Source organism: Bos javanicus, chromosome 15 (genome assembly GCF_032452875.1).
Source record: "Bos javanicus breed banteng chromosome 15, ARS-OSU_banteng_1.0, whole genome shotgun sequence".
Lineage (NCBI taxonomy): Eukaryota > Metazoa > Chordata > Mammalia > Artiodactyla > Bovidae > Bos > Bos javanicus.
This window is the reverse complement of record NC_083882.1, coordinates 66,994,065-67,019,336: the sequence shown is the minus strand read 5'-3', so window position 1 is coordinate 67,019,336 and position 25,272 is coordinate 66,994,065. Positions and strand designations below refer to the sequence as shown.

The 25,272-nt window shown below is 43.0% G+C and overlaps 1 protein-coding gene across 2 annotated transcripts in view; it reads right to left on the bottom strand.

The window, feature by feature from the left end:
• Positions 1-25,272, bottom strand: part of PRR5L (proline rich 5 like) — a 157,716-nt gene that overhangs the window by 113,438 nt on the left and 19,006 nt on the right. The window lies entirely within an intron of this gene.

Sequence of the window (25,272 nt, the reverse complement as noted above, 5' to 3'; positions counted from 1 at the left end):
ACACACACAGAAATACTACGCAGCCATAAAAATGAACAAAGTAATATCATTTGCAGCCACATGGATGCAACGAGAGATTATCATATTAAGTGAAGTAAGTCAGAAAGAGAAACACAATACATATGATATCACTAATGCAGCATCTAAAATATGACACAGATGAACCCACCTATGAAACAGAAAGAGACTCATGACATAGAGAACAGACTTGTGGCTGGATCATGGGAAAAGCAAGAGAGTTCCAGAAAAGCATCTATTTCTGCTTTATTGACTATGCCAAGCCTTTGACTGTGTGGATCACAATAAACTGTGGAAAACTCTGAAAGAGATGGGAATACCAGACCACATGACCTGCCTCTTGAGAAATTTGTATGCAGGTCAGGAAGCAACAGTTAGAACTGGACATGGAACAACAGACTGGTTCCAAATAGGAAAAGCAGTTCGTCAAGGCTGTACGTTGTCACCCTGTTTATTTAACTTCTATGCAGAGTACATCATGAGAAACGCTGGACTGGAAGAAACACAAGCTGGAATCAAGATTGCCGGGAGAAATATCAATAACCTCAGATATGCAGATGACACCACCCTTATGACACAAAATGAAGAGGAACTAAAAAGCCCCTTGATGACAGTGAAAGTGGAGAGTGAAAAAGTTGGCTTAAAGCTCAACATTCAGAAAACGAAGATCATGGCATCTGGTCCCACCACTTCATGGGAAATAGATGGGGAAACAGTGGAAACAGTGTCAGATTTTATTTTGGGGGGCTCCAAAATCACTGCAGATGGTGACTGCAGCCATGAAATTAAAAGATGCTTACTCCTTGGAAGGAAAGTTATGACCAACCTTGATAGCATATTCAAAAGCAGAGACATTACTTTGCCAACAAAGGTTCATCTAGTCAAGGCTATGGTTGTTCCTGTGGTCATGTATGGATATGAGAGTTGGACTGTGAAGAAGGCTGAGTGCCGAAGAATTGATGCTTTTGAACTGTGGTGTTGGAGAAGACTCTTGAGAGTCCCTTGGACTGCAAGGAGATCCAACCAGCCCATTCTGAAGGAGATCAGCCCTGGGATTTCTTTGGAAGGAATGATGCTGAAGCTGAAACTCCAGTACTTTGGCCACCTCATGCGAAGAGTTGACTCACTTGAAAAGACTCTGATGCTGGGAGGGATTGGGGGCAGGAGGAGAAGGGGACGACAGAGGATGAGATGGCTGGATGGCATCACTGACTCGATGGACGTGAGTCTGAGTGAACTCTGGGAGTTGGTGATGGACAGGGAGGCCTGGCGTGCTGCGATTGATGGGGGGGGGGTTGCAAAGAGTCGGACACGACTGAGAGACTGATCTGATCTGATCTGATCTGTGATTGGTAAGGGTGTGGGGGCTGACAGGGGGAATGGAGTGGCAGGTTGGAATTAGCAGATGTAACTGATTACATATAGAATGGATAAACAACAAGGTCCTACTGTGTAGTACAGAGAACTATATTCAATATTATATGATAAACCATAATGAAAAATAATATAAAAAAAAGAATATATATATATATATGTGTGTGTGTGTGTGTGTGTGTATAATCCAATCACTTTGCTATACAGCAATGGGGTATCCCAGGTAGCTCAGCTGGTAAAGAATCTGCCTGCAATACAGGAGACCTGAGTTCAATCCCTGGATTGGGAAGATCCCCTGGAGGAGGGCATGGCAACCCACTCTAGTACTCTTGCCTGGAGAATCCCCACGGACAGAGGAGCCTGGTGGGCTACAGTCCATGGGGTCGCAGAGTTGGACATGACTTAGGGACTAAGCACATACAGCAATAATTAACATTGCAAATCAACTATACGTCAATAAAAAATTAAAAGAAAAAAAATAAATTATTTTTAAGATTTCCCAGAAGAAATGGGATATAATAAAGAGATTCATAGGGCTCAAACATGAAGCTCCCGCTGTGCCAATAAGCCTCTTCAAGCAGCAGTTCTAGTCAGCCTTGGGTGTTGCCAGACTCCCACGGGAGGAATTAAACTTTTAGAAAAGAGAGTACATCTCCAAGTGGAAATTTTGCCTTGATAGATTCACCTGGATGCGTCCCAGCTTTCTGCTGTGCCAAAGAGCTTTCCCCTGAACACTCAGTCTCTGCCACCTGAGCCACCCACACCTCCTGCTAAGCCCTCCATCACCCAGGAGATAGGCTGGAGACCCTGTTGTTCCATCCAGACAGGGTTTTCTGCCAATTGTGGGGAAGGAGGTGCCTTTGAAATAGGGCAGAAGGAGTTCAGCTCTGAAGAGAGAGTACCTTTGATCCTAGAGATGGAGGGAGTGTACACAGATTACTTGTTTCTGATTTTCTGGGGGTCATATACTCCTGAAAGCTATAGATTTTCCCCCCTAGAAAAACGTGCTTATTTTTCTGTGTTAGTCGCTTAGTCATGTCTAGCTCTTTATGATCCCATGAACTGTAGTCCACCAGGCTCCTCTGTCCACAGAATTCTCCAGGCAAGAATACGGGAGCAGGCTGCCATTCCCTTCTCCAGGGGATCTTCCCAACTCAGGGATTGAACCTGGGTCTCTTGCATTGCAAGCAGATTCTTTACCATCTGAGCCACCAGGCAGATTCTGCACAAATTCAGGGTATGCACAAACTTCCTGAAGATGTTATCCAAGGCACACGGTCCTCAGGTCAGCAACCCGGCTCCAGGTACACTGCAATCACGTTCCTTCCTGAGGTCCACCCAGCCCTTGGCATGGATTTGACACAGCATATTTTTCTGTGATTCATTAATGCTTCCCTTCCTCCCATCACTGACCTTGTGCGAGGTTTCCCTCAGGCTGGATGTCACGTGCCTCCTTCTCCTCCAGCTATCCTGTTTGGAAAGATAAACCCACTTCCTCGCCCTCAGAAAGCTCTCGCTGGGCACAGAAGGCCGTCATCAATGCCACGGACCAACACCATTTTTTCCTGCTGTTGCTATTACCCTGACCTGCTTTCCTAGCCTCGGGTGCAAACCCACACTGGAAAGACTTTTCTCTCTAGCCTTTTGCCATCTGGATCGGTCTTCCGGAATCTTCCTGAAAGCTGTAAATCTTTTAAGTAAACTAGATTTTCCTCTCTGGCCTCTGCTTGTAAATATGATGACATTGTAGTTGCTAAATTTTTACAAAGGAAGTTTGGCCAAAAAAGAAAAAATGCTAAAAAAAAAAAAAAAATGTCAAATTCAAATGGTCAAGAAGGATTTCCGTTGGTATTCGTGCTGCCCCCTCCTGGTTAGAAAGGAGGCACCAAGTAAACCTGAGTACTTGGTCAGTCGATTCTTGCTCAAAATCCTCACCATTTTACTTTCTCTTGATTTTTAATAGGAGTCCTACAAAGTAATGCTGGTCTTTGTTATTTACAAAGGCAGGGTACATGGGTGTCTATTTTAGTACCTCATAAGGTCCATTAAATGTTCTTGCCCTTTGATCCAGACATTTCCTTTCCAGGAACCTGCCCTGAAGAAACAGAGAAATGTAAGCAAGAGATTACCTTCGGGGATGGCCATCTTGTTATTGATGGTAGTAAAGTACAGAACAAGGTTAAATGTCTAATAACAGATGGTATAACACAGCCAAAGGGTGAAATATTATGTTCACCTTAAAATGATGTTAATGGAGAATTTTTAATAATATGAAGAAATGTTCATAACGTGTCAAGTAAAACAGGACACAGGATGATAAGCAATGTACAATCACAACTAAATTTGCATTAAAAAAGAAATCTGGAAGTAATACGTCAAAGCTTAATCCAGCTTTCTCTGAGTAGTGGAATTAGGGTATTTAATACATTCATATGTTTTCCAGTCTTCCTATGAGTGTGTGATATTATAAAATCAAGAAAAAAATCATAAAACTTATTTCTGCATGGTGTAAGGAACATGGACTTTAGAATCAAATAGCCTAGATTTATATCCTGACTGTGTCCTCGGAGTGACTCAATCTCTCCAGACTTGTTTCTTCAACAGTAAGTGGGGCATATAATAGTATCTACATATCAGGATTATTGTGAGACCTGAGTCTGCAGAACAAACCTTATTAAATAATCCTTATCTTCCATTAGTTTCTCTCATGTATTTACCTTCCCCAAACTTACCACCACTAGAAGCCCAAACTGCTTTCCCTTTGTCTTGCCTGTCTGGCCACTTCTCCACAATACATCACCCTTTATTAAAATAGTATATAAGCTCCAAGGTCTAGCCTCTTTGAGGAGTTTTCACCTCTTTTCTCTAAGGCCCTCCATGTGCATACAAAATAACTTTTCTTTCCTGTTCATCTTTTGGTCAGTTTAATTCACAGATCCTAGGTACTAACCCTAAAAGGATAGAGGAAGCCTTCTTTTTCCTCTTCCTTACACTATCAGCATTTGCAAACTTCTATCAGTGAGCAGGAATGATGCAGTTCCTATAAATTGTGCTGCATGTGTAGTTGAAGTCCCTTATAGCTGTCTTTTTTTAGGAGAAGGCAACGGCACCCCACTCCAGTACTCTTGCCTGGAAAATCCCATGGACGGAGGAGCCTGGTGGGCTGCAGTCCATGGGGTCTCGAACAGTCGGACACGACTGAGAGACTTCACTTTCACTTTTCACTTTCATGCATTGGAGGAGGAAATGGCAACCCACTCCAGTGTTCTTGCCTGGAGAATCCCAGGGATGGGGGAGCCTGGTGGGCTGCCATCTATGGGGTCGCACAGAGTTGGACATGACTGAAGCGACTTAGCAGCAGCATAGCTGTCTTTTTAGGTGCTCAGACCAACTACCATCTTGCATCAAAAGGATCACCAAGGCAGTTGAAACAATATTTCAGAGATAGGATTGTACAACCCTTACAGTCAGTCTCAATGAAGAAAATCTTCAAATAGATAAACAGCCACTTAGGGGTAAAAGGGGCCTTCCCAGTGGCTCAGTGGTAAACAATCGGCCTGCCAGTGCAGGAGAACTAAGAGATGCGGGTGCGATTGCTGGGTCAAGAAGATCCCCTGGAGGAGGAAATGGCAACCCACTCCAGTATTCTTTCCTGGAGAATCCCATGGACAGAGGAGCCTGGAGGGCTACCGTTCATGGGGGGTGGGGATCATAAGAGTCGTACATGACTGAGTGCACACACATGCATTTAGGGGTAAAGACTTGAAGTCTTACATATTTTTCACACAAGGGTAGGAATAGTAATAATAAAACACTCTTGCCAATCTATGAATCTTGAATACCACTCAATGATAGAAGTTGAGAGCTCCTTTCTAACATCCATTACACTTATCAACATCCTACTAATTTCACCAATGAAAGTCTATTTTTGACACTTAGTTTGCTCATTTTGGTGTCTCTCAGAGGTAAAGGGAGCCAAAGTACTTTAAATGGCCTCTTCTGGAGTGATAATTTTCTGACATAACCCTAGCTGACCACCCATGGAGAGCAGATGCCTGATTAGAATGGTTGCTGCCCTAGGGTGTCACTTAAAATGTGTGTGCATTCTCTGTCACTCAGTCATGTCTGACTCTTTACCATCCCCTGAACTGTAGCCTGCCAGGATCCTCTGTCCATGGAATTTTCCAGAAAAGATTACTGGAGTGGGGTGCCATTTCCTACTCCAGGGGATCTTTCCTACTCTAGGGATTGAACCCATGTCTCCTATGTCTCCTGCATTGGCAGGCAGATTCTTTACCACTGAGCCACCTGGGAAGCCTGTCACTTCAAATAAGTATATATAAATATCACAGGACCTATGTTGCAGTGTTTTAGAGTAAACCACACAAATAACACCTATAAAGCAATAAAGGCTCTGAAACATGTAAGCACACCAAATTATGTGATTAGTAAGTCTGATGCAAAAACTCTAAGTAGCTCCATATTCTGAACTTTGCGTTGGTTCCATGTACTCCCTTACAGATTTTGAACTATAAAAGTGGAAAGAGGAAACCTCATTTAAAATAGAATCAGGACGCCAGAAGCTCTCTTGCCTTCCTACTTCTTTCTCTCTGCAGATCCCAAACAGGAAGAGACCTGCCTTTCATCTCCAAGTGGAAGGTTACTACTTTGGAACCCCGGCAGGAGGAAGGAGGATTTTCTCCTTGCCTGGCAACAGCCTAGCCAATGAGAGATTGTTGCAACTCAGCCAATGAAAAGTCACCACACTTTGCACTCCCACTTTCCTCCAATGGACTCTTTATTTACAACAGGCTGTCCCAGCTTCTCCTTTTCCTCTATGAAATAAGGGTCTTCTCTTTTGCTTCTCAGAACGTGCCTATGGTTTTTGCTAGAGCATGCTTGTCTTAAATTTCAATTCTCTGCCATTTCTAAATAAACCCATTTTTGCTGATAAGCCCATTTTTGTGAAATAAACATAAAATTGGCTGTTTTATTTGTATAAAAGGTCAAACAGATTAAGTTTTTTTTTTTTAATGAATTTCTATTTTCCCATTCTTTTCTGAAATGTGGCTGTATTGAATGGGACAAGAAGCCTGGATGGTAAAGGTCTTCAGTCAGAATACCCAGAGTAGAGAGTCAGTGCTGATCTCCAGGTTCCTAGGGTCAAAAAGTTTATCCCCCTACCCTCACCCACTCCAGGGCTCACTGCACATCAAGAATCCCATTAGAAGGGCTGCTTTGGCATTCTGAGAGTTCTCCATTTAGTGTGGTTTCATCAGAGGAATTAAGCCAGAAAGCATGCAGCTCAGATAACAGGATTAATTAACATTCTTCTCATTCTGCAGACAACTGATCCGGGAGGAGTGCCTCCTGTGTCTTGCTGGTCCTACTGCGGTAGGCCAAGCGCAGGCCTGGAGCTGCCCAAAGCTGGTCTGGGATTTAAATGGCTCTGCTGAATCCTAGCCTTCTCTAGGAACCGTGTGTTGTGACCAAAACAAAACAAAACTCCCCTTTGTTCTCATGGGGCTTTCCCCTCTTCTATAGGCCCCACTGGTTTTCGGCTTTGAATTTCCAGGCTGGTCTTGATATACGGAACCTGGCAGCTAATAATGATCGTAGCACTAACATTTATGGAGCCTCCCTGTGGATCCGCACGAGGTATTCACGAAATCCATGTGGAATGAGCCTTCACTAGAGGTCTCAGTCTCACCACCAGCCCACCTTGAGTCTGTGGCATCGTCTCAGGAGGCTTAGTGGTAAAGAATCCGCCTACCAATACAGGAGACAAGGGTTTGATGCTTGGGCTTGGAAGATCCCCTGGAAAAAGAAATGCAACCCACTCCAGCATTCTTGCCTGGGAGCTGTCATGAATAGAGGAGCCTGGTGGGCTCCAGTCTATGACGTTGCAAAGAGTTGGACATGACTGAGTGACTGAGCACCCCCACCCAAAAGATCTGCCTCCAGTATGGCATTTGTGAGCAATGGCTTCTCCATTGAAGACCGTAAGCAGAGATAAATATGCAGACTTGGACTCTCAGTGTTACCAGCTACCACTGACTTAAAATTTTTCCCAATAGGTACCTCCTCTCCCTACCATCCCCAAACTTCTCTCTTCTTCCGCCTGTCTCTTCATTTCTCCTCTTTTTCTTCCCCACCCTCACCGTCTATAATACCCTTGATTTTCCAGAGCTGTTAGGCACTAGCTCTCACTTTGCAAAGCCCAGCTGACACTCAGATAAGGAAAGCTAGCTTCATCCTTGGAACCCAACTTCGTGGCCTCAAGCACCTGTCTTGTGGGCAAGGGGTCCTCAGCACATTCCAGTCACTACATTAGCTGATATAATCCTCTTGACATTCTTGAGAGGGAAGATTCCTGGGGATCATTCCCATTTTGGACAATGAGAAACAGGCTCAGAGGTTAACTTGCCCATGGTCACAGCCAGCTTCAGAATCAAGAAATCCAGACCTGTGGGGGCTCTTAGTGGCTTGGCTTACCGTGACCATATGTCTCAGTTAGCCCTGCTGCTGCTGCTAAGTCACTTCAGTCGTGTCTGACTCTATGTGACCCCATAGATGGCAGCCCACCAAGGCTCCCCCGTCCCTGGGATTCTCCAGGCAAGAACACTGGAGTGGGTTGCCATTTCCTTCTCCAAGGCATGAAAGTGAAAAGTGAAAGTGAAGTTGCTCAGTCATGTCCGACTCTTAGTGACCCCATGGACTGCAGCCTTCCAGGCTCCTCCATCCATGGGATTTTCCAGGCAGAAGTACTGGAGTGGGGTGCCATTGCCTTCTCCATCAGTTAGCCCTGGAGAGTCCCAGTTTAAGCCAGCGTTCTTCATGCTCCGCAGTGCCCTAGTCTGGAACCTTATGGTTACTCTAACTATGCCATGGACTTGTCCGTCTTTGCACCCACAGGGCCTGGCAGCCAGAAGTGCTCAATGAATAGCTTCAGAGACACTTCCTGGGTGGGTCTTGAGACAGACATCAACCGTCTGAACCAGCCATACTTCCCCTGCCTTTTCCTCAAAGCCTATGAAGAGGGCTCTGTTGCAAGGCTGTCAGGCAGCTAGCCTAACAAAATGAATTTCTCTCTGTGCTTCAGGCTCCATTCATCTCCCTGTGGGTCCGCAGCATGGTGAGACTCAGACAGGCTGGGCGACCACGGTGGACACCTTCACAAAGGCTGAAGTCATCATATTTCATCCTTACCTCCCTCCCTGGGAGACAATCAGGATTGAGATGGATTACACTTGTTCATGGGCTAATGTTTCAAGTGAGAGTTGGATGGAGGCTTAATAGAATTAATTAATTCTCCGTGTTCCAAGGGAAGGGAGGGAAAACGAGATAAGGGAAAACTCTCCACCACAGCAGGCTCTCCGATGGCCCCAAAACCCCTGGCAGGTGCTTACTGGTTTCTTTCTACACCCTGATTTCCTTTGGGTCAAGGTTAGTTTTGTTCAGAGCAATAAGGAAAAGCAACCTTTCCCTGATGGCTTGTTATTTGTACAGGAAATTAACTCTATGGGTTTGGATTTTCAGTGTGTCAACTTTAGGCTGCATAAGGGCCAGGTTCCTTCCCTGCTCCCCCGTCCAACCTCTTTTGGAGCAGGGAGATAAATCTCAATCCATAGTGAGAGAGAGCTGCTGCTGCCGCCGCTAAGTTGTATCAGTCGTGTTCGACTCTGTGCGACCCCATAGACGGCAGCCCACCAGGCTCCTCTGTCCCTGGGATTCTCCAGGCAAGAACACAGGAGTGGGTTGCCATTTTGTTCTCCAATGCATGAAAGTAAAAAGTGAAAGTCAAGTCGCTTAAGTCGTGTCCAACTCTTAGCGACACAATAGACTGCAGCCTACCAGGATCCTCTGTCCATGGGATTTTCCAGGCAAGAGTACTAGGGTGGGTTGCCAGTGCCTTCTCCGTGAGAGACAGAGGTGGTGCTTAAAAGCTAAGACTGTGGGGCTAGAATGTCTTGCTAAGAGTTCCAGCCCTGACACTATTTTTAGTATGGACCTTCATGTTCTCATCTGTAGAATGGGGTTAATAACAGTACCTCTTCCAAAGGTGACTGTGACAAGGAAAGGGGAAGCCCTTAGTTCAGTGTCTGACATATAGTGCCACATACCTATGCTATGTGCTGCTGGCTGGTAAGGAAAATTAATGTGGATAAAGGTGTCTGGGTAATAGGGAGGGGGATGCTATGCCAATTTAGACAGAAAGTGCTCCATCTGAACTAGACAGCCTGAACCTGTGGGCATACAGACCCAGTGTTTCCAAAATCTTCCAGTTTTTCAAAAGAAGCTCCCCATGTCCAGATTTTGTGTGACATCTTCTAAGTTGTGAATGCTGATGATGAATTTAAAAAAACATGAAATGCTGGACTGCACAGGACAATCAGTGGGTCTGATGCAGCTTGGGGCCTGCAGACGGCAGCCTCTCCTTACTTACTCCATGCCGTCACCGCAGAATGGAGGAGACCAAAGTCATGCAGCTTCCAGGAAATACAGAGGTGGATGAATTGCTTTTATTGCATCCAAAATAGTATTTGACAATCAAAAAGGAGAACAGGGGACAGGGGTGAGCAGCTGAGACTCAAATGGGCAGTGGTAGGTTGGCAGTGCCCAGCCCAGGGGCACTCAGTAGGGAAAAGGCATCCCAGTCTAGGCAAGCTTCCTGCTGGGACAGGTGGCAGATAAAATCCAGATTGTGGGTGGCTGCTTACAGGATGTCACTAAATCTTTGAATCACCAGACTTACCCTTACTTTCCAGTCACCATCTTAACACAGGACCAAGAGCTGGGCCTCAGGCATCAAGCTTTGTGGATTACATCCTGGCTCTACCCACTTTCAGCTATGTGACTTTGAACAGGTAACTTTACTTGTCTGTGCCTCGTTTTTATTTGTAAAAATTAATAGTGCCTGCATCCTGTAAATAGCCATTCACAATCTGGACTTTATCTGCCACCCTGTCCCAGCAGGAAGCTTGCTTGGACTGGGATGCCTTTTCCTTACTGAATGCCCCCGGGCTCAGCAGTGCCAACCTACCACTGCCCATTCGAGTCTCAGCTGCTCACCCCTGTCCCCTGTCCTCCTTTTTGATTGTCAAATACTACTTCGGATGCAAAAACAATTCATCCATCTCTGTATTTCCTGGAAGCTGCATGGCTTTGGTCTCCTCCATTCTGCAGTGACAGCTGCATTAGAAAGAAATGAAGTGATATATGGGAAAAGTTAGCATAGGACCTACCACATCATAATTACTCAAGAAATATTATTATTGATATAAGTAACCATCATTTAAATAAATGTTAGCTCTTATTACTCACAAAGAAACAGAAAGTTATGAACAACTTAATGGATCTGAGTTTTAAAACCAGACTCCATGGGAAATATTAGGACATTGAGGACAGGCCCTAAATCTTACTTACTACTAAATCCCCAGCATGGAGCACAGTGTTCATTGAATAAGGGTCTCCTGTCCTCAGGGAGTGGTGGGGAGAAGCAAGACCTAAATGTGTGAAAAATTAACAATGAAAAATTAATGCTGCTCAAGTCATCAAAAGAAGGTCAATCTGAAGCAGAAGGGTATGAATATCTGAGAGTCAAATACAATTCCATTGAATATTCAGTTTCAGAAGAAATCAACTCAGATGCAGTCAGGGGAAAATCTCAAGGAAACAAAGGTGTGGCTTGGATATGAAGCAAAAACACATTCCATGAGGGCTGAGTAAATGGAGAGACGGTGACAAAGTACTAGGTGTGTTTCAGAGACAGTGAGCAGAGGAATTCAATGGGGGCAGAGTGGTCAGAACAGTTAGTAGGTAAAGGAAATCTGGATTGACACTTTATTGAAGAAGGCCTTCAAAGGCAGGCTATGGTAGAGATTGCTAGATGTCTCTCCTTCCTTTCAAACAAAATTGTTAGTTTATTTACCCAAAATATATTGATACTATACTTCTCAGACTCAGTGGTAGCTGGGTGCAGCCATGTGACTAGATTCTGATTTTAGTTGAGACTTAATGAGATTTAAATTCTGGGATATTGACACAATGGCTGGAGCTTTAGCAGCCATCCTAGCTCTTGAGGCAAAATGCTAAGGCTTTTGGCAGGAAGGAAGGAAGGAGCCAATCTCCCTCATCAGCCTCAGATATTCTAACTCTGAATGGCTACTAAAGAGAGAAATAAACTTTACTGTTTAAGCCACTGTTATTTGGGGTGTATTTTAACATGCAGCCAAACCTAATCCTAACTGATACATAAGTCAAAGACTTTATGCTTTATCCTGGGATATCAGGCAACCATTGGAAATTTTTTTGGTGAGTAACAAGATTCCCTGGTGGCTCAGATAGCAGAGTCCACCAGCAAGAGAGACCCAGGTTTGATCCCTGGGTCAGGAAGATCCCCTGGAGAAGGAATGACAACCCACTCCAGCATTCTTGCCTGGAGAATCACATGGACAGAGGAGCCTAGTGGGCTATAGTCCATGGGATTGCAAAGAGCTGGACACAACTGATCAACTAACACTAACAATAAGATGAATATTTGGTACGGAGTCTAGTCAAGGCTATGGTTTTTCCTGTGGTCATATATGGATATGAGAGTTGGACTGTGAAGAAGGCTGAGCGCCGAAGAATTGATGCTTTTGAACTGTGGTGTTGGAGAAGACTCCTGAGAGTCCCTTGGACTGCAAGGAGATCCAACCAGTCCATTCTGAAGGAGATAAGCCCTGGGATTTCTTTGGAAGGAATGATGCTAAAGCTGAAACTCCAGTACTTTGGCCACCTCATGAGAAGAGTTGACTCATTGGAAAAGACCCTGATGCTGGGAGGGATTGGGGGCAAGAAGAGAAGGGGATGACAGAGGATGAGATGGCTGGATGGCATCACTGACTCGATGGATGTGAGTCTGAGTGAACTCCGGGAGTTGGTACTGGACACGGAGGCCTGGCATGCTGTGATTCATGGGGTCGCAAAGAGTTGGACACGACTGAGCGACTGATCTGATCTGATCTGATCTGATACAACCCAGAATAGTCTGGAAGCAGCTATGCAATAGGGATGGAAGGAAGGAGAACCCAAAGGCTGAAAGCTCAGAGAGGAGGTTAATGCAGTAAGTGAGTAAATAAGTAAGTAAGTGTTGCTCAGTCGTGTCCGACTCTGTGACCCCATGCACTGTAGCCTTCCAGGGTCCTCCATCCATGGAATTTTCCAGGCAAGGATACTGGAGTGGGTTGCCATTTCCTTCTCCAGTTAATGCAGTAGTTTAGGCAAAATGAACAAATGAGTGTATTAGTTGAATTATCCAGAGAAACAGGACTAATAATATTCTTGCCTGGATGATTCCATGGACAGAGGAGTCTGGCAGGTTACAGCTCATGGGGTCACAAAGAGTCAGACATGACTGACTAACACTCATTAGAATTATAATAGAACTAGCAGAATTATATATATAAGAAGGAATTGGCTCACACAGTTATGGAGGCTGAGAAATGCCCAGATCTGCAGTTGACAAGCTGGAAACCCAGAAGAACCAACTGGATAGTTCCGAGTCCTAGTCCAAGTCCAAAGGTCAAAGAAGACCAATGTCCCAGCTCAAAGACGTCAGGTTGAGAGAGATTTCGCTCTTACTCCGCTGTTTTTGTATTATTCAGGCCTTCAGCTGATTGGGTGAGGACCACCCACATTAGGGAGCACAGCCTGCTTTACTTAGTCTATGGATTCAAATGTTAATCTCATCCAAAATACACACTCCCACAGATACACTCAGAATAATATTTGACCATTATCTGGGTAACCTCTGGCCAGTCAAGTTGATGCATACAATTAGCCATCACAAATGAGCATAGGTTGAAACCTGTTTTGAGGGAAAAATCATTCTAGGAACTGGGATTAAAAAGTAAAATATACATGGAATATGATGTATTTTGATAATGTTGAAAAAAGTTACTGCTTATTAATTGATCCAACGAAAATCTTGCCTTGGTGGCTCAGACCAGGCCAGAGAAAATCAGATAATATCATATATTTTAAAAGGAGGCTCCTGAGTTAGACTTCCTCAGTTTAAATCCTGGCTCCTTCAATCACCAGCTCTGCAACCTTGTGCCTTGGCTTCTTCTTCACCTACACGACAATTGGGGATAATCGTTTATGTGCTAGAGTTGCTGTAAGCATTAAATGAGAGAAAACACTCATTCATTCATGGGCTGTTATATTGCACCTGTTGCGTGCCCCTCACTGTGCTAGACGCTTGGAATACAGGCATGAACAAAAGAAAATCCACTATTTGGATTAACTAGCAAGGACACTTTTAAAAGAGAATATTTATAAAGAAAAGTGGCTTTCACTTTTGCTTATTATCTAGTTGGCAGACCGAGAGTTGCCCTATGGAGAACTTGTTTTTTTGGATTTATTAATATCCTATAATTATCCTGTCAAAGCTTCCACTGAAGTAGACCACACTGTATCTGGATTGTCCCTCAGGTAGATCAACACAGTCTTGTCTCCCCAGTTAAATGAAAAACACAAATATGTTAAAGCATGCTGCTCCCCAGCCCATTTCTTATTTTGAAAATAAGAGTAAGCTTTACTTTGATTGTCTTTGATCAGAATGGGAGTGATTGTACAGAGAAACTTTATGTTTCAGTGAACAACTACAATCAATTCTTGTGGGTTATCAGATTCTAGTTCTGTTCATTGAGCCTATTTCTCCACTTTCTAAACGGGATCCTGGTATCTCACACATTTCGTCAGTAATTAATGTTTCCAATTTTTCTCTTACCTTCTTGTCTTGGCATCACTGAGAGCTAAGATGTCCTTTTCCCAAAGCCCTGCACACTAAACTGGATGACTTGACATAACTTCAAAAGACTTATCACCACAACAGTGTGCACCGCTCAACTGAACTGGATGAACAGCGTGCACCACTCAGAAAGCTCACCTGAAGGCTGCATCTTCTGTGGTCCCCGCTGGGGAATAACCACGACCATGACGTTGCCAGCTGCCATCTTCACACTACTACCCAAAGATATTTTGAGCTCAATATTTAGAAATCTAAACTGGCTGTACTCTGGATTAAGAAGAAAACTGGAGAGAAGAGAAGAAAAGAAAGGGGAGAAAAATGGGTTCTGCAGTCAGTTCCAACCATTAATCTTTGTTTTTCTTTTGTTTCCACAGAAATGCTCCTCATTAACTGTCCTCATCGCTTGCACCATTTGCTGTTGTTTAGCCACTCAGTCGTGTCCAACCCTTTGTGACCCCACGGGCTGTAGCCCAGCAGGCTTCTCTGCCTGTGGGACTTCTCAGGCAAGAAGACTGGAGTAGGTTGCCATTTCCTTCTCAGTGGATCTTTCCAGTCCAGGGATGGAATTCATGTCTCTTATGTTTCCTGCATTGGCAGGTGGATTCTTCACACTGCACCATCAGGGAAGCCATAGAAAGGCCTGCTTTGGCCCTACTTCCCTCTACACCATTACCTCCTGCAATGACACACAGCTGTTAAACTGGACTGATTTGTTCCCAGGACTGAGAGGCTGGCTTAGTGGGATGGGAGCCAGTCCATTAATAACTCAGCTCCTTATCTGTGAAACTTGTAGGGAGGTTTCAGATGGGATAAATGAAGGGATCTGGAATATACCACGGTGAAGAGTCTTTGTTCTGAATTCCCCTTATCTACGTACAAGGAGACCCTTCCCAAAGAATTACATTTTCATAAACCTCTGCCCCCAGGAAATCACAACCAGGGAAGACTGACTCCTGTCACTGGAGGTGAGAAGTTGGCCTGAGGACGAGAAATATCTAAATTCACATGATTACAAACAGATCATCTCTCTCAAGTAATTCCTAAGGGCCCATTTATCTTTTCTAAATGTTGTTTGTTTTTCCATAATTGCCCTTCTCTTCCTCCTCATCCTCTATTAAGTTGGTTTACAAACTCCAAATTGTGCCTCCTTGAGTCACATTTTTCTGTGAACTCCCACATGTGAATAAAAATCTGCCTTTTCTCTTGCTAATCTATATTTTGTCAGATTAATTTGCAGAGCTCCAAACGCTGAGCATAAAGAGAGCAGAAGAAAAGTATTTTTCTCCCCAGAAGATTGATTCAAATTGAGACTGCCTTGCGGGTGGTATTAAATGGATAGCTACCTGTATTACCATCATTCTGCTGTTTATCCGATGGATCCAGCTGTGGAGCACAGAGCTAGAAAACAAATTTAGTAAATATAGAATGACTTTGGCCTATGTCTTAAAGAGTTCATACCACCTCTGTATTTCATCTTCCACTGGTCTCTAGGGGAATTTACCCAGACGAGGATAACAGGGTTTTATTTTTATTGCTCCTAACTAAAGCCAGGTTTTAACAATCACTTACCCTGACATTTAATTGGGTCCTTAAGGATGGTTTAGATTCTTTAAATAGTTCTAGTCTTTCCAGGGGACATTTAAAAAGTCATTTCAAGAGCTTAGCAACTTTAAGAGAAACAGTCTAAAGGATCCAGGACCACCTGCCACCTGGTGGGGAGATGGGAGACAGAGGAGGATGTTAAGGACCCCAAAGGGTATGGTCAGTCAAATGAGGAATAGGATCTAAATGAGTAATATAGGATAAGTGATTGAACCAGGGACTTCAAATAAATGGAATTTGGGGGTGGCGGGGAGGAAATGGGAAAGAGAGGACAAGGGAAACTGTTAATGATTAAACAGCACAAGAGGTAGATCAACCAAGGGCAACTTTGGTTTGGATCTTGATTCCAATAAAGCAACTATTAAATTTTTTTTTAATATGAGGAAGTTGAATGGATTGTATTAATTGTGTGTGTTATTGGTTTGAGTTGGAGTGTTTTTGTTCTTTGCTACTGGAGATACATTCTAAAGGATTTATGGATGAAAAGCTAAATTTAACTCACTTTTTACTGATAGTCATTTTAATTGTTTCCTGTGTTCTGACATTATAACTGCCATCCACCCCACCCCCGGGACAAATATCCTTTTAGTGATCTTTACACATATCTGGGATTATTTCCTTAGGATGGATTTCTATGAGTGCATTGTTGATGTTTGCAAAAATGAATTTTTTTTTTTTTTTTTTTTTACCAATTGAGCTATCAGGGAAGCCCTATGAAAAGCTATAACATCTATAATTTACTTCACATCAGGAAATAAAAAATAATGTATAATGTGGGAAAAGGGGATGCAAATTGTACAAGAATAGCAAAATGATAATTATTAAAGTTAGGTAATAGAGACATGAGGGTTCACAATACTATCTGAATTTTGCATGTTTGATATTTTAAATAATTAAAAGTAAAATAAAATGGCATACATCATTGCCAGTAGTGTAAATTAATACAAACTTTTTGGAAAGCAATTTGGAATACAGATCCAAAGTAATAAAAGGGTTTACTCTATTAAAAAAAAATTGTCATTTTTGCTAATGTCAACAATGCACTCATAGAAATCCATCCTAAGGAAATAATCCCAGATATGTGTAAAGATCACTAAAAGGATATTTGTTCCAGTGGGGGTGTTATAATGTCAGAACACAGAAAACAATTAAAATGACTATCAGTAAAAAGTGAGTTAAATAACTCATGGTGAAGAACTATGTTGGAATATTATGCTGTCATGAAAAATGATGTTGCTGAAGAATACTAACATAGAAAATGTTCATAACAGGTGAAAAAGGTAAAAAACTGGTTCCCTATAATCGGATTTTTGCTTTTCTAGAGAAAATGAAAAGACGTATCTCAAAAGTCATAATGATTTTTTCTAAATAGTGAGAATGTAGATGGTTTATTTTCTCCTTTTAAATTTTTCATGGTTTTCTAAAATTCTAAAAAGAGGGGCTACCCTGGTGATCCAGTAGTTAAGACTTTGTGCTTCCATTTCAGAGGGCATGGGTTTGATGCCTGGTCAGAGAACCAAGATGCCACTTGCCTCATGGCATGGCCAAAGGAAATGAGAGAATGGGAAGAGTATATATTGCCTAAGGCTTCCGTAACAAAATACCACAAACTGGATTGCTTAAAATAACAGAAATTTAGCTTCTCACAGCTCTGGCAGGAAGAAGTCTGAAATCAAGGGGTCCATATGGACATGTTCTGAGGGCTCTTGGGGAGAATCTGCCCTGTGTCTTTCTCAGCTTCTGGTGTTTCTGGCAATCCTCAGTGTTTCTTGGCCTGTAGACTCTACTTGCTTATGGCATCACTACAGCCTCTGCTCCATCCTCATTTGGGGTTGTCCTCATGTGTCTCTGTCTCTCTTCTCTTCTTGAAAGGACACCGGTCAGATTAGGGCCCAGCCTAACCAACAGTGACCTTATCTTAGTTTGATTGTAACTGTAAAGACCATATTTCCAAATAAGGTCATGTTCACAGATATCAGGGATTAGAACTTCAATATATCTTTTTGTTGGGACTCAGTCCAAGCCACAATAGGAGGGCTACCCTGCCCCTCCAATTCCTAACATCCAGCTAAGTACTGACATGAGTCATGTGTCCAGTCCTTCAAGGATAGACAATCACCTTGTCCCAAGGATGCTACCACCTGTTTAAATCTGTGATGAGGCAGGAGGTGCTCAGTGGTGGGTGGGGTAGGCAATGATTTGACTCAAATACTCAAAGGTCACGTGCAGTAGAGAAAATTTCCCAAAGAAATGGTATACCAAAGTATGTTAGGCAGATGAAAATAATAGCTGCCACAGTTTACTCTAAACCATTATGTTGGTGGTGGGAAAGAATCTACCTGCAATGCAGGAGACCCAGGTTTGATTCCTGGGTTGGGAAGGTGCCCTGGAGAAGGAAATGGCAACCCACTCCAGTATTCTTGCCTGGAGAATCCCATGGGCAGAGGAATCTGGATGGCTATGGTCCATGGGGTCACAAGAATTGGACATGACTTAGCGACTAAACCACCAATACTTATTAATAAACCATTATGTTAAATCATCCCATTTTCTGGGATTATATTTATTATCAATCCATTTTGAGAGATTCACCAAGAATTAATGTTGGGTATATTGGTGCATTTTACCTTTTAAAAATAGGAACTCGAATTACTGGTAACACCTGCCTCAAAACTTTTCCAAGGTGAAATTATCAGTTGTATGAAACATTTCCTGACTGTTATATATCATGAATAAAACAGCTGCTATAATCTCTTAGGCAAAGTCAAGATAGGTTCATGTCAAAGAATGTTTTTGGAATTATTATGAAACTATAGATATGTCACAAACCATTAAAAATGGTTAAAACTTATTCTGAAGAGTAATCTTGGAAGTTGGGAACTGTTATGGGCTGAACTGTGTCCCTCACTCCCACCTCCAAGCTCATATGTAGAAGTCCTAATCCCTAGAACCTCAAAATGTGACCATATTGACCATAGAGCCTTTCAAGAGGTCAAGGTAAAATGATGTTCTTAGGGTAGGTCCTAATCTAATGTAACTGGCATCCTCATAAGAAGAGATTAGGACCAAACACACATGGAGGGAAGACAAGGTGAAGAGATGGAGAAAGAAGTCACCTGCCAGCCAGGGAGTGAAGCCTCAGCAGAAACCAGGCCTGACATCAGCTTGATCTTGGATCTTTAGCTTCCAGAATTGGGAGGAAATCGATGTATGTTGTTCTTTGTGGTTCATATGTGGTTCATATGTGGTTCTTTGTCGTGGGAGCCCTAAATGTATACACAGACCTAGAAACAACACAGAGGATCCTGGCAGACGTGGTGGGGACGCACCAGAGCTCAGTGCTTGCCATTCAGTCCTGGTGTACGTTCCCTGGAGCCTGCCTCTTTTGGCATCCTCCGTGTGCAGTGTGGACAGTCAGGCAGCTTCAGAGGGGAGTCATATTTGGCTAGTGATGGGCAAAACCTCTGAGGCATAACTTCTCTCGGGTATGAGATCAAGACCTCATCTGGGCAAATGAAGCTTGAAAAGACATCTGTTCCAGGGCTTCTTCCCAGGTAAGCGCTACTAGTAAAGAGCCCATCTGCCAATGCAGGAGACAGCAGAGACGTAGGTTCAACCCCTGGGTCAGGAAGATCCCCAGGAGGAGGAAATGGCAACCCACTCCAGTATTCTCGCCAGGAGAGTCCCATGGACAGAGGAGTCTGGCAGGCTACCGTCCAGGAGGCTACAAAGAGTTGGACACTACTGAGCACACACAGTATGGTGATAAAGGCTTATGGGAAAGCCACTTTCTTGTTTTTCTGAGAAAGCCACCAGAGAAGATCTTTTCTATTTCTGAAGGATGTGGTAGAGGAAGCATGTAACCCCTGGATCCATTGGAAACCATCTTCTGGCCATGATTTGTGATCGTTTTAGCATGAGATTGTCCTCACAGAATGCAGAGTATAGTGAAAGGAAGAAAAGAATCTTTGGTGACAATTTTGAGTGCTATATTAAACCTTAGATGACTTTGCAATTACATGGGCCAATAAATGCCCTTTCTCATATCAATCAGTTATTTTAACTGGAAGTATCTTTCTCTAATGGTTAGAAAATCAATATTTTTTTAAAGGCATGGATTACTTTCATAAGTTTAGAGAAATAACTGAAAGCAGCCAACAGCAAGCTTGCTCGCTCAGTCGCTTCAGTCGTGTTCGACTCTTTGCAATCCTATGGACCACAGCCCACCAGGCTCCTCTGTCCATGGGATTCTCCAGGCAAGAATACTGCAGTGGGTTGCCATTTCCCCCTCCAGGGGATCTTCCTGATTCAGGGATCGAACCCCAGTCTCCTGTGTCACAGGCAGATTCTTTACTGGCTGAGCCACCAGAGAAGACCCCAAAGCAACCTACAGCATCAAAATCCAAAGAATTACTTTTGGAAAATTCCATAATAAGAAAAGTAAGAAGCAGGAGGAATTTTCTATCAGGAACTTATTTCTAAAAGTGGAATAAAATCATTATAAGCAAACATAATAAACAATTACCCTTTACAGATTATCTTTGGCCAGGCTCTGCACTAAGTGTATCATATGCAGTAGCTCATTTAATCTACACAACACTCCTGTGAAGAGGGTTCTACAAATTTTCCACTTCTACAGATGAGGAAACAAAGATTCCAAGAGTTTAAATAACCTGCTCAGTGCTACCATAAAAATGGCTAAAGGAAAATTGGGTCCTGCTAGTCTAACTCCAGGCGCTTCCCAGGTGGCATTAGTGGTAAAGAACCTGCCTGCCAATGCAGGAGACATAAGAGACGTGGGTTCGATCTCTGGGTCAGGAAGATCCCCTGGAGGAGGGCATGGCAATCCACTCCAATATTCTTGCCTGGAGAATCCCATGGACAGAGGAGCCTGGCAGGCTATAGTCCACAGGGTCATAAAAAGTTGGAAATGACTGAAGTGACTTAGCATACCATCTAACTCCAAAGCCCCACCTTGAACAAGTACACACACTGCCTTCTCAGCGTATATCAATTTAATCCTTACACCACTTTCCAGGGTGGGACCAATAACAGATGAGGAAATTCATATTCACAGAAATTAAGTAACAGGAGGGAGCTCCATAAGCTCATGATTATGCAAAAAGGTGAACCACAGGGCACAGAGTATTAAGTCAGAGATTAACAGGCAAGATAATTGATATACGGAACGAACCACCAAAACTTGGCACTTGGTGAGCCCTTACAGTCCTGGTTCATCACGTTCTTTTAGTACTGGAAGATTAAGGCTCAGAGAAGTTTCATCTCTTGCCCAGGGCAACAGAGCATGTTAGGGACAGAGAGGGCATGTGCAGGGCATCTGCTGAATGTGCTTAATTTGGGAACTTTTCCCTGTCTTAATGGAGTAGATCAAGCCTCCAGGGCCTGTTCATCTGATAATAGCCCCCTGATTTTTGCTGTAGAAACCACCCCTTCTCCCTGCATGTGGTCTTGGAAGAACTGGTAAAAGTCTCCCTCCCTTGGACATGTGATTTAAGCTAGAACAATGGGAATCTGTCTCCTGGGAATTTAAATTTGAGCTACCATTTATTTTGATAACAAATCTCTGTTTTTCTTTAAGGAATTCAGAGTCAATTTGTATAGTTTAGAATCTGTGAACCTGGATTAGTTAAGGCTTTTTCAGTACAAGTGTTAGAAACTCAAGCCCAATATACTTAAGCGAAAAAGCACTTAGTGCCTTAGGTGAGGGATCTGCAAACTGTTGCTCTTGGGCCAAATCCTGCTCACCACCTACTCTTGTAAATAGTTTTATTGGAGCCTAGTTACATCCACCGGTTTATGTACTCTCTATGGTTTTTACACTGTAATAGCAGAGGTGAGTAGCTCTGACAGAAAGCTTTTCTAGCAGGCCCTTTATAGGAAAAGTCTGCCGATCTCTGATTTAGGTGGAATCAAAGTCAAGTGGCTTGATCGAGGGGCTTGATGATATTTCCAAACTCCAGACCCTCCATCTCTCAGCTTCTGCCTGCTTTCCTCCATGTATTAGCTTCATTCTTGGACTAGCTTTCCCCTTGCAGTTGTAGCCCAAGCAGGGACAACCGTTTATTCCCTCCACAGGCAAATAAAAGTCTTGGGTCAGCAACTCATCGGCCCAAATCAGCTTTTCCCTATGGGCAGAGGAGCGGGGCTTACTGATTGGTTTAAGTCAATAAAGATTCACCCCTGAAGCTAAGCATGGGGTAAATCAGGATTCTGTAAGGATATGAGGAGCCTTAATTTACCAGATTTGCTGAATGGCTTCCCTGGTGGCTCAGATGGTAAAGAATCTGCCTGCAATGCAGGAGACCTGAGTTCCATCCCTGGGTTGGGAAGATCCCCTGGAGGAGGAAATGGCAACCCACTCCAGTATTCTTGCCTGGAGAATCCCAAGGACAGAAGAGCCTGGTGGGCTACAGACTATGAAGTTGCAAAGAGTTGAATAAGTCGGAGAGACTTCACTTTCTAGCGTCAATACTCCTATCATACATGACTTCCAATGCAGAGTTGGGAGGAGATGCATGGTAGCAGGCCATTAAATAGTATTTCCACCATAAACGCCATAGACATAAATATTTCAAGGGCTAAGACGATAACAAAGTGTAGCAAAATAATTAGGAAGTGATGAACTTGGAACATTTATTACTAATTGCATGTTTATATAAGTTAATTTTTAATAAGGGCCATGTTTGACAACTGGCTTATGCTTAACAGTCAGCTCTTACTCACCAGCTCCAGCACAGCATAAAACTTATGGAGACTTCTTTTACCAGAACACAAATAAATAGATATTAGATGGTAAATAGACGACAACAACAACAACAAAAATACCACACAAGTATCCACTGTGGAAAAACGGATAAACCAGGTAAAGGTGGGAAACAGCATGTGACTCCAACAGGGGTGGGAGGCTGGAGTCAGGCCCTGTGAGGCTACAGATGTGTGGGCTTATGCAGGCTGCCCACTGTCCCTCAAGGAGTTCCATAAAGCACTGGTTTATGCTGACTTCAGGTGGCCTCCTCAAGTAGGTAAAGTAGGTAACGTGACCCATTAGGCCATGCTGAGAGCTAATCCAGAAAGTTCCATAGGAAGAAATCAGGCCATGTAGGAGGGCCAGACACCAAGGAAAATTAAAAGCACAATATGATGAAAATACAGATAAATATTAAACGCCATTACTATGGAACACAGTTCATTGATAACAAGTCTCTGGGAGCATTATTAATAAGAAAATTAAGAAATGTCTTGGATCTATACTGTCTGGGAAAGCTCTCAAAGGACAGTCCTTTGCACCATCTGATTTTGGCCCCATGCTCACTCTCGGAGGGGACAATGTCTCTACAAATGAGAAACAGAAATGTGGGCGTGGTTATAGCGGACAATTGATTGTTGCTGCTGTTCAGTTGCTAAGTCGTGTCCGGTGGGGTCTTTTCCAATGAGTCGGCACTTCGCAACTGGTTGAGCTGTGCCTATAATTCTAGTCTTTTGATTCTAAACTCTATTTTATGAGCTGTAATCCCACAAATAACATGCTTTTGCCTTGGGATATTCACATAAATAGGCTAAAACTAGAGAACCAAGTTACCACATAAATAGGTTAAAACTAGAGAACCAAGTTACCACAAGAAAAAATACCAGGATAATAAATGCTTTTATTTAGCGATTTATTTGTATAGGCTAATGAGTCCATGAATATATTTTGATGAATTATATATGTTAGCACCCAAAAATGGAGCAGGTAAATTTGACTCTGCCACTTGACTTTCAAAGCAGTAGGTTTCAACACTATTACCATGGATAATATAGTGGTTCAGAGTTCAGATTGTAGAGACAGGATGCCCGGATTTGAATCCCAGCTCTATTATTGCTATCTGGAGAATATTGTTTATTTTTTGTGGCTTAATTTCCTCATCTGTAAAATGGGGACAGTAACAGTGCTTAATTCACAAGGTTGTTTGAAGGTTAAATGAATGTACCTGGCACACAGTACACCCTTGATATATGTTAGTGGTTAGTATTTTTTATCATGATCAACACTACTGATTTTACTTGGCACAAATATTAGCTTCAGAAGTTGAATTTAAACGGATGTGCTTATTTAAATTTAGATTTATTTCTGCTATGATCCTTAGTAATAAAAACACCATACACTCACATTCATATTTTTTTATATTGCCCAAAATCTGTCTGAAAATATTCTCTCATTTACTCCAATAGTAACAAGAGCACTGGCATCATTTCCACACTGGACAGATAAGGGATCTGAGAAAAAGAAAGGTTGGATACTTAAGTGTTAAGCATTGGAGCTACAATCCAGCCAGGTCTCCTGACTCCAACAGTTACCAAAGAAAGCTGCGCTCTCTTAGCATTTTAGCTGCTGAATCACTGGGCTGTTCTTTGCTCACAAGGCTTCCCCGAAGCCCTCCGTCCCCTTGCTAGGTTTAATGGCTGGTCTCTGATGCTCCTTCAGCATCACCACCTTTCCTTTCACTGGAGAATCCACTCCTTCCCCTTTCTCAGCCGTGCAGTTTGAGTGGGACCAGCTTCACACACTCAGTCCCATGAAGGATCCTGACTGATACAATTAGCCTGCCTTAGACTCTGGGCCACGTGATTGGGCGTGGCATGAGCACGTGACCCACTGTGGACCAATGAGAGCTGCGAATCCTAGGTCTTCAGCTGGAGGCTCGAGAAGAGATTCCCAGTATTCCTGAGTCCAGTGTGGGTTGAGGGTTCTAACTGGGTTAGTTCTGTTGTTCTCATGATAAGAGAGCAGGAAGCCGCCAACAGAGGCAAGTGTGCATCTAAGCAAAGGACGAAATCCACAATAACAAAGGCAGCATGAGGATGTGGAGAAAATCCTCAATGACATCATTTGGGCAGCTAGAAATTGCCTCACTGGAGGCCAGCATCCACTCTAAACTTTTTGGTTATTAGGATCAAAATTTTCCTTTTATCATGGAAGCCTCCAAGTTGGGTTTTCAGTCACAGCAAACAAGAGTTCTTTCTGATAGAAAGGACCTTCCAATATGACCTACACAGAATACTCAAAGCAAAAAAGAGATTTAGGCTAGACTAGTTCTATAATCTTGACATGGGATATATATATTCTTCACAATGCTTGCTTCTGGTTCTAAATTTCCTTTATTCCTCCTTTTTTTTTCATATAGTACCTATTGAAGAGTTAATAACCCATTTTATTTTCCATCAGGAGAGAAAAAAGTGATGAGTATTAAGTGCTTCTATTATTTACAAAGTTATTGCTATACGATTTGGACTATCAGGACTGCTCTAGTAAAAGGATAAAAGGTGTGGAGGGGGTACGGCAGGGAGGGTAATTAAAGGAAACCGGTTCTCAACCGGCGAACCTCCCAAGAACATCTAATTTCATTATATTTGAGTCTCTGACACTTGTTACCAAATTTAAACCTCCTTTTCTGCCTTTCTCCCATCTTCCTTCTCTCTGA